This window comes from Equus przewalskii, chromosome 4 (assembly GCF_037783145.1).
Source record: "Equus przewalskii isolate Varuska chromosome 4, EquPr2, whole genome shotgun sequence".
Taxonomy (NCBI): domain Eukaryota; kingdom Metazoa; phylum Chordata; class Mammalia; order Perissodactyla; family Equidae; genus Equus; species Equus przewalskii.
The window spans coordinates 81167668-81184499 of NC_091834.1; the positions used below are offsets into that span (position 1 = coordinate 81167668).

At 34.9% G+C, this 16832-nt stretch overlaps 1 long non-coding RNA gene across 1 annotated transcript in view; it reads left to right on the forward strand.

The window, feature by feature from the left end:
* The first annotated feature begins 641 nt into the window (after positions 1-641).
* Positions 642-16832, forward strand: part of LOC139083124 (uncharacterized) — a 93375-nt gene continuing 77184 nt past the window's right edge. Inside the window, exon 1 of the long non-coding RNA XR_011539695.1 lies at positions 642-818. This is a non-coding gene — a long non-coding RNA (uncharacterized lncRNA). The remainder of the gene's footprint in view (positions 819-16832) is intronic.

Genomic DNA, 16832 nt, shown 5'->3' on the forward strand with positions numbered 1-16832 from the left:
GAGGGGAAGTTGGGCAAGAAAACTGAGGTTGCTGGAGAAGTGGTCAAGTTTATATCATGTACCTAACAAACAACTCAGTGACCTCCATTCATGTAAGCTATCGGTTACTTCTACGTTTATTCTTATTTTTGTTGGGGTTATAACTTCAGAAACTATAGGGGGAGATTGGATAAGGTTGATGTGTAGTAGGGACCGAGAGCATTGCTGCACTAAAATCATTTCTTGTTTGTTTTATAACTATATCACAAAAACCAGATGGAGTCATGTTGCTGCCAGAAGGGCAAGAGAGGTGGAAGAGAAGCGTGAGCTCTCCTGGCATCCAAGGCTGTTGAGAGCAGCTGCAGAGTAGGCGAACACAAAGCCACATTCTACGGCCTTGAGCCCCACAAAAAGCAAACCATCCCCTAAAACTCTAACACTGTTGGGCAGAGAAAAGTGCCAAAGTGCAAAGGATGTACCGAGGAGCAGCAGAAACCAAGCCAATAAAAGGCTACATCTAAACAAAGTTATGGTCTGGGGAAGGTAAAAGCCGCCACAACCAAAAACCACGCGCTTCTTTCTCAACAACTGGGAAGTCAAAACCACCTGCGTGGCCCCGCCCCGCATGCATCACGTGACTGCCACGTGAGCTACGCTCTCCTAAGAGCAGCGGCTGGGTCTCCCTGTGGTGAGGCTTCAGAGCCCGGGGTGGGCCCCCCACACCAATGCCACGCGTACTGCGCTCCGCTTCACTTTTGGCTTTGAGAGGAGAGATGGCGGCAGGCGTTGGAGGCAGACTGCTGACACGGCCGCTGCAGCTGGAGCTGGAGAGGAGCAAGGTGGGTGCCAGGCCTAGCGCAGGCCAAGTACAACCCTTACCAGCTGACTCTAGGTACCTCTCCTGTGGCCATTCGAGGTAGCCCATATCCCAAGTCTCTGTGGCCTTGCATTAAGCTCTGAGGAAACTTAATTGTTTTCTGGCAAGCGTGGCTTGTCTCAGATTTTGGCGTCCAAATCTTTGGTCATCGTACAGGCCCTGTGTCCCCGCATCCTACCAGTCCTGTTTCACGCATGAGGGTCTTTTGACTGTTACAGTGGATTAAAATTAAGTTTGTTTAATTGGAGCTTGAGGTGAATGGAGATACCTGGGACGTCTGTGAACAGGGATTATGAGCTTTTCGGTTTCAGTGGAATCCTGCTTTAGAGAGTGGTGAGGTTTGAAGGCTCATGAGTCTGGGATCTCTGTCAGCGTTTATTGAGTGGTTGCTCCGTGCCAGGCGCTGCCATGGGCTCCAGAGACTTTTGAACGTTTACAACAATGCCTTTTCCCAGTTGAGTAAAGGGGCCTAGGGAGAAAACAGAAAAGACCTAGGGGTCTTCTCTTTCCATGTAGAGAACATCCAAAATTATTTTAATTTGATAGCATCACGCAATGACTGACTAATGTATGCTCGTGGGAAAAAAGCGTGTTGTTTTGAATTTTAATACTAAGTCTGTTTGTGGAAAGCTTACAAGAAAGAGGATGGTTACATATTTTTAAATGAATTGTAGCTGTGGGGCAAACGGATGCTGTTATGTTTTTAGATGTTAAACTTTCTTTACCGTTGGACCTGTTTATGGCAGTAAAAGAAACCTGTTTTTGGTTTGGAATGTTGTTCTAGATCGAGTTAATACTAAGTGAAAAGGTTTTAGAAATATTACTAAGACATTCAGAGTCAGTTATCTAACATCTAATACTAAACAAGCTGCAACATACAGGACTGTAGCCAGATAAATAAATAAACATCAGTCATGTTAATTTAATCTATTTTTGTTTTTGGCTGTCATATTAGTTAGCAATAGCTATTTAAATATGACAAACCACATGAATCAGCCATGAGGCAGTCTGATCAATACCTTGGTTACTGGTCTCAATTATTATGAAAAGAAATATGTTTTATGTCACAAGGATGCCTTGAGTATGCCAATCAAGCTTTGAGTTAGTAGATAAATGTGTTTTCCAGCAGTGGTTGCTAGATGGATGCATTATCAATTCAAGGACCATTCTAGAATAGAAACTATGGAAAATATTACCATAAGCAATTAAATATTTTACTTCGCAATATATGGCCTGTTACTATGGAAACTGACAAGCAGGCCTGGAAGCAATTAATTTTTTAGAAACACATTCTCCAGTCTTGTGGTTCACTATATTCAACAATCATAGAACTGCCCTAATATTTAGTCACTCATTCAAATTGATTTTTTAAAAAATTGCTATTTCCTAATATACCTGTTTAACCTAGTGTTGATATGCTGAATATATAATGTAATGCAGAACCCAGATGAGCTAGACAGTGGTAAAACAAACTCTTCATTGTCATCATTATGAGTTAACAGAACTTAAGTAAGTTAAGGGAAAATTAAGCCTTATAGCCACAGAGAGATGCCCCTCAGTATTACAGATTACTTCAAGATTGAACTTGGAACAAGACACAGGAAAATTGACCTTTCCCTTCTAGTAAATTATTTGTTAATATTACTAATCAATAACAGCAATTTGAACAGTGGTACAATCATTCAAATAGTATGTCTGTGATTTCATATGAGCTTCCTAACAACCTTGTCAAATAGTTATGAGATATGATGATAAGCTTAATTTTATGAGTAATAAAATATATTAAAATAACTTAAGACATTTACCCCAAAGTGCAACAGTGTTCAACTACTGTAAGTAGTAAAGTCAATATATGTACCATTTCTAAGGCTTATGTTTTGTCTGCTATGAACCCAATGGTAAAAGTGCATATAAAGGGGGCTTGTCTCTTTGGGGAAAAGACATAGAAGCTATGTTGTGTGACACACAATTAAACCCAGAGGATTAGATGAAGCCTAATTAAAAAGTGTCACTGAGATAAATTAAATCTGCTTCCTCCTTCCCCACACCCAATTTAGGTGTATTTATACAAGAGTGAAGGAAACACATTTACTGAACACATTCTATGTATGTCTGGCGTGGTTCTTGATGTTTTTATCTATCTATTTTAATTTGGAAAAAAAGCCTTTAAGGTAGATTTAATTTTAAGTAAATGCAAAATATAAAATATGTACAAGTGGTTTTTACTATTTTCAGATAATTGGTACTAGAAAGGGGTAAACTAAAAACGGGAATGAAATGCCGTAGTAATTAGCAATATTAAGCTTGCATTGGGACTTTAGATTAAACACTGAACAATTTAAAATAGCACATACAATAAAGTGTAGATTATAACTGTAACTTTTATATTTATGAAAATTTATTTATGTATCATAAAATATATGGAATAAAATAGGTTTTATTTCTATATTTAATTTTGGAGATGATCGTTATGAAAAAATATTTCATACTAAGATAAGATGAATTTAATATCATACTTGACTTGCAGAATAAGACCATAAAGAGAACTTATTTGCAAACATATACTTGGGAAAATTTTCAGTTTTCTCAAAGTCTTTCCTTAATCCTATGATTTTTAAGTAATTCTCTTTTGAAGCAGATTATCATCATTTTTGAGATGTTTTCTTTTATAAACTTATCATATCTAATGCTGAAACATCCTTTGTTTAATGCCTTTGGATTTAATTTGAGTAGTTCTCAGCTTTATTTTAATCAAATTTGTGTCCTCTACTTTTGATTCATTAGAAAATTTTCTTTGCAAGTTATTTCAATGGATGTTTTTATTGCAAATCACTCAACAATTAACTGAGTTCTTACTACAAGCCATGTGTCTGGCACTGTTCTAGGTTTAAAGATGAAAAACACAGAGTCCTTTAATTATGTGGAACATATATTTTAGTTGGAGGAAACAAATAAGAATTACATGAGTTAATTAACTGATGTATAAGACAAACTCAAATAATGATAATTACTATGCAATAGTGTTATGGTAATATGACAGAAATTGATTAGGAGTTGATGAGGTTGCTGCTTTACTTGGAGGGTTCAGGAAAGATCTGTTGAGCTTAACACTAAAGTGATGCGAGGGAGTCATGAGGATATTGAGAAGAGCATTCTAAATAGAGAGACTAGCATGTATAAAAGCATTGGATGGGAACACAGGCACTGAGTTTGATGAGAAGGTTAAGGACAGTGTAGGTGTGTTTGATGAGCAGGTTAAGGACAGTGTAAGTACAGAAGGGGAGGATTGAGAGATTAGTGCCTGTTTAGGTAGATATGATTAGCCATACTAATGAGTTTGGGTTGTATGCTGATTGAAATAAAAAAAAGTTTTGGAGGGATTTTATAGGGAAAAGACGAGATCTATTTTTAAAAGGATCACTTTGGCTGATATGTAGGAGAAAAGAATGGTAGCGGGGAAGGTAATTAGAAGATTGTATTCGGTGAGGAGTGAGATTATAGCAGAATGGTTAAGTGTTGTAGCAGGACATGCAACCTGATTTTGCTCTATTCAGGACATATTTGGAAAGTAGAGCCAATGAGATATAATAATAGATAGATTATACAGACTGAAAGAGAAGAGTCAGGGAATATTCCTAGGTTTCTGGGAAGAGAAACTCACCACCTGATACATCCATTTACTGAGGTAAGATGATTTGGTTTTGGATTAAGGGCAGGGACTAGTATTTCTTTTTGGCAAAGTTAACTTGGATGCATGTATTAGACCTCCAAGCAGAGAAGGTTTATAGATAGTTGGATATAAATGAAGGCTGGAAGTGTGAATATGAAATCAGTCACCAGCATATATGGCATTTAAAAACATGTAGACAAAGGGAATAAATGATAAGAAGTGATCTTCAGTGGCTCCTAAAATCATTGGGTGAAAGGTTGATAGAAAAGCGTTACAATGAATGGTTAAGATTGGAGCCTGCTGATCAATTTTAACTGCTTAAAGAGACAGACGTAATGTATCTCTTGATTGGAAATGCACAGCAACTGAAAGTAAATGGCACCACCTATGAAATATTCCTGTCTAAAAATTTACTATGAATTGCATCATATCTCTAGGTCTAATTAAGTTTACAGAAAGCATTGAGGTTGAGAACCTGCTGGCATCATGAAGATGCAATTAGCCAAAGAGAGGGTGTTGGAAATTCTGTAAGACTAAGGACTGATAGCCTCAAGAAGTGAACTGGGGTAAAAAGGGAGAGGGATCTGTTCTAGATTAAAAGAAATTTAAAAACCATGTAAAAAAGTTCAATCTCTGGAATTTATTAGGATGATGATTTAAACAAAGCAAATGTAAAAAGACAATTATTGAAATGGGGCAATCAAGGAGATTTTAACACTGATTCAATATAAGGAAAATAGATCATTGTTTTATGGCTATGTTTTTAAAGAAACCCTTTGGATTATGTAAGGGATAAATGATATATGCCTGGTTAAAAATGGTCCAACTTGAGGTGGGTGGCTAATAGGCGTTATAAATGAACCAAGATTCATCCTATATTGGTCACTACGCAGCTGGGTTATAAAAAAATGAGGTTGATGAATCTTTTATGTATGTTTGAAAATTTCCGTGGTAAACATTTTTATACATAAACAAACAAAAGAGTAAATACATACAATGTTAAAAAAACAAAGTCATGGAAAAAACTAAGGAAAGCACGTACATAGAAGAGAGGGTTGAGAAGAAAACCTTGGAGGAGCTCCAACATTTAAGAGCTGGATAGAAGAGGATGGCCGGCAAAGAAGACTGAGAAGGACTGTTTAGGATTTGGAGGAAAGCCAGATAAATGCCATGCCATGGTATCTGGAGGAATATATATATGTGTGTGTGTGTTTGTGTTTGTGTATATTTTTTGTAACGAGATGAAGGGAATGTGAAATACTGCTGAGAGTTGTGTTAAGATGAGAACTGAAAGCTCACCATTAGATCAAGCAAGATGTTGGTAACGTGTTATTTTTAAGACCAATTTCAGTGTGTTGTAGAAATAAGAACATGAATGTAGTGGTTTGGAAGAGAATGAGAGATGAGAAAGGGGAGGCAATAATATGGGCAACTTTTTAAGAGATTGAACTGAGAAATGGGGGCGTGACACGTGATCAAGAATTTTTGTTTTTTTAAATTTGGATAATATCAGAGCATGTTTGGATACCCACAAAATAATGCAATAGAATAGAAGGAGACTGCTGATACAGTAAAGATCGGGAGGATTACAGGAAAGATTTTCTTTAGGTGGAAAGGATGGGATTCTGCATATAGATAAAGCCATGATCCATAATAGGATAGAAATACTTCTATGTTCACACTGTCAAAAGGAAGACAGCACAGGTAGTTACAGCTTTGGTGATGGAAACAAGAAAATCACTTGCAATTTTTTGTCCATGAAGTATGACTGAGTCATAGACTACCTTTTCAGGAGAAAAGATGGGAAATTGCTATATCGGAAAATGGAAAATCAGTTTATGTGTAACACAGTGCGATTGCCTGTCAGTGTTTAGTGTCTATTTGAGATTGGTGGCTACATATTTGAAGCAAACCACTCAGTATGGTGGTTTGATTTTCTCCAGAAATGCTCAGTTGCTTGGTTATAAACATGGGGCAAGCCTGCAGTTTGGATCAAACAGGTTGCCAGCTAACCCAACAATAGAAGAGAGGCAAGGAAGTTAGGGATGTTTGTAAGGATGTGGTTACCATGTGGTGATGGATTGGCAGGCCGAGAGAGGTTAGACAGCTGTTGGCGTGGGTGTGCTGGAGTAAGTGAACTGGAAGGATAAGAGATGGTGGTCAGGAAACGGGATGTCAAAAAGTGCAGTTTGAGCAACAGTGCTGCTATTGATGAAGATAAACTCAACATCTTAAAGAGGTGAATGGGTGATTGAAATTAGATTGAGGAAAATTTGTTTGAGCTAAGGAAACCAAGAAACTAAAAGACTAGTGTTCTGAATTTATCATTTACATGACTATTAATGTAACCAAAAAGTGACAAAAGTGATGGTTAAAGAGAAGATATGTTGGTTGAAGACAGCAACATGTTTTCAGAGACCTGAGCTTTTTAAAGGAGGATGGAGGTAAAAAGAAAGAAGAAGTCTTAAAGTAGAAAAAATGAGGGAGGAAGAATGTCATATAACATAAAAAACTAGATCCTGGGGTAGTTGGAGAGGAAAAAAGCGCTTTCTCTCAGCCTGCATTTGAGTGGACTGCAGGGAAACATTGTGATGTGCTCAGTGTACAGCCGGTGCTTACTTGGAATAAGAAGATAAAGGGAAAACAAAGTGTAGAGATTTTTGAGGATATGGGGTGGGAGTTTGATGAGGACAGACTTTGAATTCCAGAGGGCTTGTTGAAAGAGATTAGTAAAGTGGGAAGGCTGGGGCCTGGGATCAGATGAAGAGATATATTGAACAATATGGGCATAACCATCCCTGTAAATTTGAGTCACCTGGGATGATTGCACTTCTGATGGCGAATGAACTGAGATCGAAAGAAAGGTATTATGGGATTGGGTCCAGAATTTTCTGAGAGAGAGAAATAGCTAAATATAGTTGACATAGCTTTTGATAAAATAATTTGAAAGAGGAAATGAGAAAATAGAAGTTCTTGGGCAGCTGTTCAGTTTTGCAGTTGTTTCTTTTCAGATTGAAAAAGAGAATAAAATTTGATTTCTGTGTTCTTCATGGCGTTAACCTACTGGTCTCAGCAGAGCATTTTGTTTATCTGAAACATGTAATTCCTCATTGTCTATTTGTTGCTTTATTTCTTCCTTTTTTATTCACTTTTCTTTATTGTGTTTCACAACACTGAACCTTGCTTACCTACTGCTTTTCCTCATTCGCCCTATTGTCATTAAGGTTTTATCACAGCAGACACTGTGATAAACACTGATGTCTGTGTTGTTGAAAAAATAGGGTCAAGTAAAGCATCCCTCCAATGCTCACGGGAGCTGTGTGATATTCAGAGTACAGAAGGACAAAAGTGTCAAGATGGTGGACCAGTGTAGGTGGTAGGCGGATGTTTTCCAAGCTTTGATTTGGTACTAATTCCATATGAAGGGGTCCAGATAAATTTGTATTTTAGATATAAAAGATAATAGCTATATATATCTGCACGGTTTCTTATAGAGCACACAATTCCAAAAAAAGTCTTTAGATCACTTACAATAGCATTTACTGTATAATAGGATAAAAATGAAATTTGGATCCAAAAGTACATAGTTATTAAATATGGCTAAATATTTAGCTCTAAAGTTTAAAACATACAAAATAACAAGTCAAATGCTTTTATTCATAATAGCGATGCAATAAGTGCTGTAATGAGTTTTTACCCCAATGGATATTTCTCATTCAGAGAGCATAAAATCAAAGCATAATTAAAAGAAAGTAAAAAAAATGAGGTTCAAGTATACACATTCTTGATGGCCTTATATAATTTGTCAGAAAAACCAAGACTATGCAAAGGAAAGATTACCTACATGAACACTGCAATGGAACTTGTTTATATATTACTTATATATGAAAAGTAGGTCTTATAAATCCATTTGTAATATATCTATTTTAACTTTGGATAAAAACTAAACTTGTAAAGATGATTTCAATGACTAAAAGAGACACAATACCAGAATTTTATGTAATTGCTTCCTTACTTTAGAATAAGCCTTTATAGTAAGTAAAACAATTAATTTACTACGTATGAGATCAAATTCATTAAGATGCGCCATTTGTCAAACATGGATTTTTGAGTTGTTTTTCTATCCATATGCTTGTATATGGGATAACTATTTGTGTTATAAAATGGATGGAGGTTAGAGGTTTATTTTACACTTATAAAAAGGATTATGTCTTCTATTCAAAGATAAACTGTTTATATTGGTCAAAACTATAATCCAGACTTCTTGCATCATTTTCCACACAGAGCAGCAGTCAAAATCAGCCAAGTTCAGTATCACATTGGTGAGGAAAAGTTGCCAATATATATTCTGGCTTTGGTAAATATAATATTCATACATCAATCTACCACGTTAAGAATTCAAATAAAATATATTATGGATAAAAACAATTACATCAATCTAAACTAAAAAGTTGATATGATTTTTAGTCTCTATAAAATTGAGAGAAATATGCTTTCTGTGAGCTATATATATCTTTGGTCGTAGAATAATAATAAAAATGATTTCTTCCATTTTTATTGTTTACAGAAGCAATGTAAAATACCAAAATTTATTTAAATATTATCACAATAATCCAATTTCTTTTTTAATAGTCCTTGTAAGATAGCTAATGCCTTTTCCATTTTACTTTAAGTTTACTTAGAAATACTTTAGTAAACCTAACTCAGTTTTAAATGTGGTGCTTCAGTAGATATCTTAAAATAATTCCCTGGTATCTTTTAAACCACACATTGAAATTCTATAGCAAATAATTTTAAATATTTAAAAATACAGTGTGGTATTTTAAAAGTTTAGATTTTCTTACATATTAATATGGCAATGCAGACGTATATCAATTTCAGAGTAAAATCAATCACGTTACGTTTTTGCTTTAAGATTGTAAGCGGCCTATAGAATCTAAGATGCCCTAAAATTTAATTTCCCCAAAATCTTATGAAAGTTATAAAGAATCAAATTATTTAAAGCTTATCTGCTTTTAGTATTTTTATATTTAATCTCTTTTTTGGGAATGTATATTTTTCCTCTATAGACCAAAAAGTGCTTATTTATTCATATTGCAGTTCAAATGCAAAAGCAAGTCACATATTTGACATATTTATTCATAAAACTTCAAATTCTTGACAGCAGAAAATATCAATGAATACATGAAGTCACAGACTGCCTCATTTTTCTACTATTTTATTTAAGTGAATTATTTGGGTCATTTCTTATTTCTTAACAGTTCCCATAGCAACTTATATTCAGAATGTTTGCACAAATACTTCCTGGATGAATTATTTAATTCAGTAAACCAGTTTTGCTGGATTACCTTAAGAAACCCATTTCCAGTTTGGGAGAAGTCATATATAGGTCAGATGGACTCTTAATACTCTAAGGGGAGCTACATACAAATAAAAAAAAATCAATTAAACTATCTAAACACTGCTTGCTCCACCCACTGAATTAAGTAGGAATTAGAAGCATTCTGCTTTTTGACCTAGGGTGTCTGGACAAGGTGTGACCTGTGTCCAACCCACGTGTCCTGGATAGCCTGAAATTTTGACCTTAGAGTGGAACTAAAATTAAAATATTCGAGTTCACAAACTAGCTGGATTTGCAACCATTCTTGTTAGATTATAGAATCTTGAAACCAGCAAAACTGTGGCTGATTTTATTGTCAACTGCCTTACATGAATTTGACCCTTAACATATATCAGTTCTGGGCTTATTCTATTGAAGCTCCATATGCATTTTTCTTAACTTGTCATTACAAAGGAGTTGCACATTAGTGATTGGCACCTTTGCAAAATCTTCTCAAGCAGAAGGGCACATCACTTCTTTCTAACAGTTTCTTTCTGAAATCAAGTCTCTCCCTCTCTCAGTTTTAATAGAAGCAATGGATCTCATTTATCCTGTAATAGAGCTCTTCTTCCCCCCCTTAAAGGCTGACTTTAAATGCATTTTTCTCCTTGAATCCTTCCCTAGTATCTTATTAACACTTTAACCAATTTGTGTTTATGCTTTTTAAATAGATTGATTATATCCTTCTATGTTTATTTCTACTCTGAAGCTAGTGTCCACGTCATAATCACATTTTATTGTGTGCATATTAGGAATTAAAGTATTTTCATTAATCTTCTTACTCTCAATCACACTAAACCACATACTTTTAAACTCTTATGTTATTACCCTCCATTTAACCAATAATTCTGGAAAAAAAAATATTTGAGAGTCAGTGATATGGAATTTTAGAAACTTACACAAGTAGTGAGGGAGTTATTTTAGGGTGATGATTGGGGAGACATTTCCGTGCAATAAATTTACATAAGTGGCCTCCTGTGGTTACTCACTCATAAATACAGTGTAGGCACTATCAGCTTATGGCATTAGGCTCTGTCTCAGGGTGTCCTTTAACTTAGCTTTCTTATCAGCTTCCTTAGGGCTTTCTCACAATATTTATCCCCTTTTCACTATTGCCTTTTATTAATATTTTTATAGCATGACATTTAGGCATGAAAGTCATTCATACTTTCAGCACCTTGGTTGCAAAAAGAAATAAGGGGTATCAAAGCATTATTACAAATGAAAATGCATTCTTAGTGACGACTTATAATAAATGTGAAATCAGACTGCCCAACACATGACCATCTTGCTGAAGGCCGTCTTCTAAGCAGAGTGTAACTTAAATCATGTGGTGAGAGAGGCTGCGTGGTGAGCATGAGGCTATGTTAACTAAAACAGGACTCATGTTTCCAGAAATCTGAAGGGACCATCATTACAATTAAACTGAAGGGAGTCAAGGAATCAGTGATAAAAGAGGTAGCAAGAAAAGGGAAGTAAGCATGAGAGAATTAGTTAGCATGACTGTGACACACCTGCATTGTACTGTTCTGGAACCTTTCAGTTCTCTAAATTCTCTCTCCATAACTGTGTAAATCTTAGTGAAGTTGAAGCCCTTGGCTTTTCTAAGTACTAGTTAAATCAAAAGCAAAATCAGAATACACCTTTATGCTATCACGTTCCCCACTTCCTCGATAAGGCTTCTCTGATCACCTAACTCTGAACCATTGTATATATTTGATAACAAAACATAACCATAAATTTGGAATACCTCAACAAATTCATTAATTTAAAGTCACGGTTTATATTCTACTATAAACTAATATTTAGTGAGAGATATAGGTGCTACTCTTTGGTAAAACCCACCATCTAATTAAAGAAATAATATATCAGAAGTAAACATTTCAAAATTTTACTCAGGCTTTTCAGAAACCCCCAAGAGAAGGTATGTGGGGGTTGTGTGCGGGGTAATGGTTAACAAAACACTTCTTAGAGTTTGCCTTTGACCTCTTTCATAATTCCTTACAGAAAAGGCTTCCTGAAACTACCCTCATCCCAACTCTAAATTTCCAATTACAGTCTTCCTGAAATCCTGAGTCCTTGACTCACATGCCCTGCCCCCTCGCATTCTGTATTGTGTGTCATCTTCCTTTCCTATCTGAGCAATACCTTCTCCCACTCCAATCCAGTTATCATTGGTGTAGGAATTTGCATTTTTTCACACCATTAACTTGAGTTAAGTTAATAAAATCTCAGCCGTCAAAGGGGCTGATTTCTGTTTGAAAGAGGGCATAGAGAACAGGATATATGCCTGGAAATAATTATGCATTACTTTTTTCTTTTACACACATCGGTGTAGCAGTGTAAATTGCTATTTTGTGTTCAGAGGTCTAACTCACTTTAATTAATAAAAATTTTATACTAAGATCTCCTGAAGATATAAGCTAAATAAACTTTGGTTTAACAGCTGTAAGTGTGACTTAAAAGATAAAAATTACTACATTAAATGTCTAAATAATGTCAATAACTGTCAAAATAATCTGTAGATTATATTTTTCCTCTGTAGATGTTAACCAAATTTTGTCCTTTTTATAACTTTTATAAAATATCTCAAAGCTGTGGGTTTTATTATAAAATTAACTAGAATTTCTCTTTAATTTTTTATCATATTTGAAAACATAAACTTTGAGCTTCCTTCTGGCACCCCAACATACCCCAAGCTCATACTGTCTTTGTCCTGCCCAAGCTCTGGAATTAACCACTTCTCCAGTGAGCCCTGGCTCCATTTACTGGTAAATGGAATATAAAAAATGAATCTGGGTTCTAGATGTGCCATAGGAGTGACACTGTCTATAGGTCCTGTTAGTAGAGAGAACTAGGAAATGTATGTATACTAACCCATGCATATACACACATTTATATTTATTTCTGTATCTGTCTATCTGTGTATGCATTAACATTCCCCAATAACATACAATATGAATTCATGTTGATGCCTCTGACTCAAGTCTAGAACCAGAAGTCACACTTTAATGTATAATATTTAATTATATATTATATAGATATATCTAGACATATACATGTTTAAGAGTAGTCCCTGAAAGAACATAAATAAAAGCTATAGTTTAAAATGTGAATATGGAAAAAAGTGTGGTGAGAGAGAGTAGGATGTGTAAAACTTTACCAGTTCCAGTGAAGGAGGGAACGAGGAAACTTGAGAAACAAATACATTTAAAAAAAATCCAATTTTACTTATTTTCCATTTTTAATGAAGATTAGATATAATACCTGAGTAAAACAATATCCACTAATGAAATTTAAAACTTTAAATATTTCACCAATTCTGCATTTCCTCACAAAAATGAATATATAAGAAGCTCAGACATCCACGAAAGTGATTTTATTAACAGTTCAAAGAGACGATGGAGCTGCAGAGCTTCAAAATGTACCTTTTGTAAGTGGGAAAAATTGCATATCATTTCATGAGAATATAATTTTGACAACTAAGAACAGAGAATGCAAATTAATTAAATAGATACATAAATTAATCTCACATGGGAAGATTTACCACATCAATCTATGAAAGAAAAAAAAATCATCTTACAAAAATGAATTCCTTACTTTGACTCAATACTCATTCCTTAAAACAAACAAAAGAAGCATTTAGTAAATAAGAAATTAGAACTTGTTCAACCTCATAAAAGGTATCTAAACTAAGTGTACAGATCTGAATGAGAGGACAAAGTCACGTGAGATGAGAGTGGGACAAAGAAAACTTGTTCAAATTAAATGATAGCAGAAAATATAAAACAAAATAAAAGACATTTTACAAATGGCAGATTTATTTCTTTGGAAAAAATATTTTGGAAAAAGAGATGAAATACCTAAATAGAGCTTAATGATAATACCGTTCTCTCAGACATGAGAAATTGATGAAAACCATAGTGATCCTATACATCAGCAATAACCAATCGGAAGATAGAGTCTGAAAAATATTCCACTTGAAAGCAAAACAAATCTATGAGATGCAGAGAAATTAATCTAAGAAAGAATGTGCAATGTTTTTAGGTAGGAAATTACAAAACATTGTTGAATGCCATAAAGGAGGATCTAAATAAATAATGAAATAAGCAAAGTTTATGGATGTGAGGGCTCAGTATCATAAAATATCAATTGTTCATGAATTAATCTATAAATACAAAGAAATTCCAATTATCATGATACCACAATTTTTTGTGTGTGCAATTGAAAAGCTGACTCTAAATTCATATAGTGTATGTTATGTGAAAGAATATCTGAGACACTTGTACAAAAGGAAAACAAATAGCCACATATCAGTATTTCTTACGTAATTCTAACAATTAAAATAATAATGTATTGATATCTTATGTTTGCCCCACCAAATCTACTCTTAACCTCTCTCCAACTTTCTTAAATTTATCAACTGCATCAGTGCCTTCCTTGGCTCATATCTATCTGTTGAATTTAATCAATGGAAGGATCAGCAATAGATAAGAGGGAGGGAAGAGGCTGAGGTAGGGATATTTATTCTAGTTCCTTTCTTGCCAAATTGCTAGAGGTTGGCTGTGTTGTTCTACCAAAAGGTGACCTGCTCCTACAACTACAGTTACTCCTTCCTGAGCCAGAAGGCTAGCATGCAAATGACTTTGTGGAGCAAGCCCCCACTGTTTCTGCCCTCTGCTAATACACATGTAATTTCTGTGTAGATGAGAGATAAACATTTGTGTTATCCCATGAGATTTGGGGCTGTATGTTATAGCAGTTAATCTGTTAAAATTCACTTCTTGTTTAATTGAATTGTCAGAGCAATTGACATTGTTGATCACTCCTTCATCCTTGAAACAGTTTGTTTCTTGGATTCTGGTAGGGATCACTGCTTCTTTTGTTTCCTCTCATCCTCTTTCTGCCCTTGAAATGCCATAATGTCCCAAGGTTGCAGATCAGGTTTTTTTGTCTTTTTTTTTCCTTTGGTAATTTTATCCAGACCCCTGGCTTTAAAAATCTTCTCTGTACTGATAACACATAAATATTTATTTAAAAGTTCATCCTTTCTCTATCTTCTGACTGTTCAGTTGCCTGGCACATGTATTTTTCTCTGAATGTCCAATATGCGTTTCGAACTTAACATATCCAAGTTAAAGCTTTTGATTCCCACATTATCTCCATGAATTTTTTCATCTCCCAGTCTTTTCTATCTAGGTATATGGGACTACCAATCCATGAATTTCTCAGACTCAAAATATTGTAGTCATTTTTGATTATTCTCTCAAATGCTGCATCCAATACATAAGGAAATCTGTTATACTTTATCTTTGAATTATTCACTAAATTTGACATATTGTCTCAAATGTAATCACTAAAATTCTAATCCACACCATTTTTATCTTTCGTTTGAACTAGTTCAGTACTCTGTCAAACTAGTCTCTATGATTCTTCTCTTTGCAACTCCTCTCAATGGCGAGACTATTTCTTTCAGAGATGACTGTCATTCTACTCAAACTCTCTGCAAGGCTGTCCGACCATAATTAGAAGTACCTCCGTAGTACTTAGCAAGGTCCTTGTAAGACTCCAGTTGACCTGGTCCCAGGATAACTCTGAGACCTCATGTCTGACTTTTCATATTCTTGTTCAAATATTCTGGACTTTTTTCCCCAAAAAATGCCTGTCATGTTTTCTTTTGAAGATTTACACCTGATTTCCCCTCAGCTTAGAAAGCTCACACTCAGATATTCATATGGCTCTTCTTTCACCTTACCTAATTCTCTGCTCAAATATCATCTTCTTACAATTCTATCCAAAAAAGTAGCCCTGCCTTCCTGAAACTCTCTCCTTACACCATTAATTTCCTCTGTAGCATTTTTGGCTACTGACAATCATAGTACATTTGGCTTTTTATTTTATTTTTTTGTCTCTTCCACTTGATTATAAGTTCTATAAACTCAGGTGCTTTTGTGTTTCATTCATTATTCAATACTGGGTCTCTAACACTTAATGCCTGGGGACCTTAGACACTAAAAATAAAACAAGTAAAACAAAAAAATCAACTTCTCTTTGACAAAATAATGGAGAAGGAAAGTTTCCTCAGTTTAATATGTGATACAGAATAGTAATTTGGGCTAATCTTAATTGAAGAGCTACACCAAGTATCTGTTTTGTAATTAAATAATGAAATCCTCTTCTACATTCCTTCTGCTTTACTTGGCAGTGCTATATTTTTTAAGTTCCTCCAAGTTGAAAGTTTTACACATTTAGAAACCATCTTAGTTCATGAGGAGATTCAGGTTATTTGTGGTGACAGCCAGCCTCTCTAATTCCATTCCTTCTATTACCAGACCATGAGTTGAGCATACATTGTCTTTCACCAGAATCAATATCTTATCTATTCAGTTCCTTGAAATAAGCTTTCATTACCCAGGTAGTTCTAGATAGATGACTTGCAACTTTTATTACCTTTAGTATTGCCTGCTAGGATATATTGGGAACTTTGTATAGCGGGTATAGGCATACATCAGACTGGGTCACCTTGAGATTAAAAAATCGATGGGGAAGAAAATAACAGTTGAGTACTTCTGAGTTTAGCACTCATTATCAAAGCAACATAGTATATAACTGGTGACAAAAACAAACAGATGGTAAACTCTCTAAAGCACAGTCCTGAGGTGTCAAGCTGTGAACTGCATTGTGAGAACTCTTTTACTGGGTTTAATTCCTTTATGAGACCCTTTATAGTATGTATGCATCCTTAAAGTTTCTATGGAGTCTTGGTGCTCAGTTCTACATTTGGCTGACAAAGTTACAGAGACTTATATGAGCGTTAAAATAATGAGTCTACATTTAGAAAATCTTCACTAACATAAGAAATCCTGAAGATCAAATTATGTGAATAATGATGTTATCCAGAAAAGGCAATCTAGAGAGGTAGAAGG